This window comes from Amblyomma mixtum, chromosome 6 (assembly GCF_055824585.1).
Source record: "Amblyomma mixtum isolate Tamu chromosome 6, ASM5582458v1, whole genome shotgun sequence".
In the NCBI taxonomy this organism is placed as follows: domain Eukaryota; kingdom Metazoa; phylum Arthropoda; class Arachnida; order Ixodida; family Ixodidae; genus Amblyomma; species Amblyomma mixtum.
The window spans coordinates 21,809,989-21,815,121 of NC_143017.1; positions in this window are offsets into that span (position 1 = coordinate 21,809,989).

Genomic DNA, 5,133 nt, shown 5'->3' on the forward strand with positions numbered 1-5,133 from the left:
GGCAAGCGTAGCGGGGGGCGGCAGAAAGTTAGGTTGGCGGATGGGAATACGAAGTTTGCGGGGATACGGTGGCCGCAACTGGCGAAGGACAGGGTTAATGGAGAGACATGGGAGATGCATTTGCCCTGCAGTGGGCGTAGTCAGGCTGATGATGATGATGATGATGATGATGATGATGATGATGATGTATCTTACTGGTACTCACCTATGGGACAGGAACGTGGAAGGGTTCAACATAAACTGAGGACAACTCAGCGACTATGGAAACGAGAATGATAGGTGTAGCATTAACAGACAGGAAGCGGACAGAGTGGGTCAGGGTACAAATGGGGGTTGATGACATCTTAGTCAAAATCAAGAAGAAATGGGCTTCGGCAGGACATGTAATGTGGACGCAGAAACTGATGGCCTTTAAGGGGAACGTACGGGTTTGCAAGAGAACGCTGGCATACCAGGGGACGGCTGAAAATTAGGTGGTTGTCATGAGACTAAGAAATTTGCATGGATAGGGAGGGCGCAGCTGACACAGGACAATCTTAATTGGAGAGACACGACAAAGAACTTCGTCCTGCAGTAGGTGTAGCCAGGGAGCTGGTGCTGCTGCTGATGATGATGATATTCCATGAAATCAACGACTTTAGTTCACCTGATAAAGGTAAGAGAATTGATGCTTAAAACTGAATTATTACTGCGCAAGGACGTAGCGCAATGAGACTTAGGCGGGGGACGAATTGCGTGAGGCACCGGGATACGAAACTGCCGCATTTTCGCCGGTGGTGGTTCGAACCCCGAGTGCGGATGGAGTTTTGTGTCGGCTGGATACCGCTGTCATGACGACGGTACGGCGCTGCAGTTGACTCCCTTCCTGCCGCTATGGGAGGAATTGAGGCTAACGTCTGTACTGGCCGATATGTTGGCGGTGGTTTTTCGTCAGCGTCAGCCTGTTGGCACGCGGGACGCTCGCTGCAAGGTGCACCTTTACGTGAGGGTTTCCTTATCGTAAATAATGTAATGGGGGCTTCTGAAGCTGCTCGAGAACTTCGCGAATGAAATTTGTTGTCTACAGTCAATATCTATTAGTTTATATAATTAAATTCAATTATTCTAGAACTTAAATTCCAAACAAAAAATGCCAGTGGTGCGCAAGATGTCGGTCACAAATATGCGAATGGTTTCACTCGCGTGTCTCTAATAATTTATTTTTTAGCCCTTCGCTCAAGTTAGCTGGGACACCCGGTATATATCCAATCCATGGCGTTGTAGTACACGCATCGACACCCACCGTGGGATGCTGCCGCGCCTTTCCTTAGATCTGCATATAATTACTACACACACGTGCACTGTGTTGTCTATAGGCGTTCGAAGCGTCTTATGACGAATGCGTGTCCCACAAGATGGCAGCGCAGTTTGCACGGCGCGTGAGGCCCGTCCCCGCGTACAGGGGGGGGGTCTCCCTATCTCTTATCACAGGGAAGAGCTACACATGCTCACGTGATCAGTTGTGAGTCTTCACCTCACCAGAAGGTGACAAAGGTAGCACGGCGCGCGTGCCGAACGTCTCACGTGATCTGCAACCCCACCACGCACGCTCTATCGGCAAAAGGGCCTTTAATAGCGGTTGGAAAAGCGCACTAAGGAATATTATCATTCAATTATATTTTTAGAAATCACGAATGAAACCTCAAGAATGCAAAAGTAACTTCTCGACGAAGGTACCTGGTGGTCTCGACGAAAGTAAAAGTATTTTTGCTCATGCTAATGCCAAAGACTTTCGTACAAGTATTCATGTTTTCGCAACTTCTCTCTGATGCGTGCAGAACTGTATTATTTGGCTCAGGCGTTCATGACAGGATGTTGGTGTGATTGAGCAAGTTTGCGTACTCCTTTCAGAAGGTGTTTCAGAGCCGCTTTAAATTGTGGTTCAATCTCAGTCGCGCTAGACGCCTGCACGCCTGGAGTCGTGTTAGACGCCTACTCAATACCTGCGTAATCTCGAGTGTGAAGTTGAGCCGAAGCCTCACGCTGGTAACGGCTGACACCAGGCTGAACGGGCTAAACATCGTGCGCGCTGTATACAACGTACGCCCGATAAAATGCAATCGGCTGCCGGCCCGTTACACACAGACGCGACAAGTGTGTCCAGCTCTCACTGCGCGCGGCTTTTCCCGCTCATCATGCACATGCTTCACAAAACAAGGAACCTACACTTCAAATAGCTGATCTCCAGCGGCCTGTCGCGTAGATAAATTCTCCCGCCGTTGAAAACAAGGAATGACGATCACACCACTGCAAATGATTAACCTTAGCAGAGGTCAATGGCTACGCCAAAGTTCATGTGAATGCGTGCTTGGGCGCGAGAAAAAACTGACAGGCAGCCAAGCTAGTGAGTCCCCAGGGAAACGTAGAGAACATGTGAAAAACAGAGGAAGTAGCATGTAAAGTGTTACATCTTTTCCAGATCAGCTTCACTTTGTTTTAAAACACTCAAGCTTATTGCTTTGTTTGCTCTTGCTGTGAAAACCAAAATTGTGACGGGGCTAAAGGCCGATAAGGTATGAAGTACTTTACTACACCCATTGGTTTAGAAATTTTCAGCTGATTTCTAACCACATTTGCCCGAACTGCTGGAAATGCCACAAGGTGAGGAATCTGACAGCAGGAATAAAGTAGACATTAAACAAACTTAGGAGATAACATCAATATTCTTCAACCAGGAGGGGGAAGATCGCTGGGGTAGTTTTCAATGGCGAATTTGGTTGCGGTTCTTCACATAAGCGAACAAAAGGGTGAGGAGGAAACTCTTTAAAGGCAACAGGGGGGAAGTAAATTGCTCAAAATAAATGATTTTTGAAGGTAATACTTTCTGCAACTAGAGCACACTTAAATACTCACGCCCAAGGATACAAATACAAAGCATTTTCGGGTGCGTTTGGTGAATTATAACATTACCACTTTAACACTACGTTACCTACTTTTTGAAAGATGCCCCAAGTAAATTTTGGAATTTGCTTGAGTGATAAGAAGAAATCTACGACATGAATTCCTGTTTATGTAAGTGTAGTGACAGGTGAAGAAATTAAAATGCATATTTTTATAATGTATTACTCGGAACATAATTGGGAAGCATGCGAAACATAGCACATTTTACAACGTCGGCAGTTAAATGTATCATGTACAGATGATGTGGTTTCTTTGCTTTTAGAAATTAGGACTAAAACATCTCCTGGTCCTCATAATTTAGCCATAACTTTTTTGGCGCTGTTCGGAAATCATTGCGAAGTTTCTAGTCCTGCTCTTCTGAAAAGCTGATGTTATCAAGAATTTTATCTCACTAGAAAAGCGCTCAAGTTTTTTCACTTTTAACAATGGCGACCAGTTACTAATAAAATCTACCGGCCTATATGTTCATCTTCTTCATGCTGTAAATTCCTAGAACTCATTATTGCAAAAAGTATTAATGAATTCTTTGTAAAACTATTATTGAGTTCTTTGAGCAACGCAAATTTTGCATAGATTTGAGAACGCTATAGGCATCATTTGTGAAACCGGCGTAGTATATATTGATTCCACCAGGGGTTCGACTAAGTCATGCAAATCTTGTCCAAAAACTAAAGAGCAATATCATATTGATATTCCAATATAATAAAGTGTGTTTCAGTTCATGGCAGCACCTCCAGCTGTCTTCCAGCCAGCTAAGGTGTGCACCAGGGAAGCTTCCTGTAGACTTTTGTCATTGTCATGAATGATGTTACTCTGGTTACCCAGGAACACACATTCTACTGTTTGCTAACAAGTGCGCGTTATTTTATTAAATTCGGAGTGCCGGTTGATCAAAATGAACTAGAACCCAAGCAGTGTGTTTTATTTGTGCAGTGAGTTTTTTATGGTTGCTAACAACGAAAGGTTTCTCGTCTAATGATACACAAATATAATCCGGCAAAGTAGGTGTATAAACGTGCATTATGAACTCCACAGCAGGTTAATAGCTGAAATATGCTAGCTGTAGCAATATGCAACCATCTTTTCTTGAACTTGAATTTAAATAACACACGTTCGGCTATTTTGGCAGCTGTGTTCTTTAAACTTCAGCTCGGATTTCCTCCTCTCTTGTCCCGCATGTAAAACTTCTTACATATGTAGAGTCATTGCAAGGCAAATTTTGAAGAAGCAGGAAGGACATAGAAAAGAACCCCCAAAAGACTGGCATATTTTTCGAAAACTTTTGTTGCAAAAATCGTTCACCAACTGTCCCAACAGTCTGAGCTAGCCAACTTTATACCTACAGTGTAGCTTCCCTTGAATATGCAAAACATTAATAAACTTGAAAGAATTGAAGAAAAAGCTGTTAGGCTCATTCAGTCACAACCTTAAAACCTCCGACTATCACACTGATCTTATGGCGGCTAACATAAGCTGTATCACTTCAACTGCGAAAAAGAAAATGTCAGCTTGACTTCCTCCATTCACTGCGTGGCTTAAGTTAGCGCTGGACCTATCAGTATACTAATGCCTCTAATCACCCGGAGTATACGATGCTTGCACACGCGCTCAATATCGCCATATTTTGCGAACACTGCTACAAAAGCTCGTTTTTTTTTTCCGGGCACAATATCCGATTAGAATGACCTGTCGTGGGTCTAATTTGGTGATTGTCATTTAATGAGTACGAGAGGTCATACTTATCGGGCATGGTGAGCGAAAAAAAAACGAACGTTTGTAGAAGTGACAATGACAATGAGTGAAGATTGTGTTCTTGTTTCGTGCAGGCTTTTGTCCTGCAGTGGAAATGATTATGCTGATAAAGATTATGATGAGGATGTATGCAGGTGGAAAAGGGCACTTATAGAATTGATAGCTGGCGACCTTCCGTCTCACGCTACCTCTGGGTATGTACAGCGGTATGTAACCTCAGCATGGCTAGTTCCCATGCACGAGCAGTTATGAAAAGCGGTATTTTCCACCGGGCGATACGAGTCCAAAAATAAGTTCACTTATCTTTGCTGAGATCAGTTTTTACGCGAGGTATTCGAACATTTCAGTGTGGTAAACAGATAGCGCGTGACCGCTCTTTCTGAAGTGCAAGGTGAAAGGTATATATAGAGTGAGGGCCGTTTACTTCCGCCATGGTTTGGT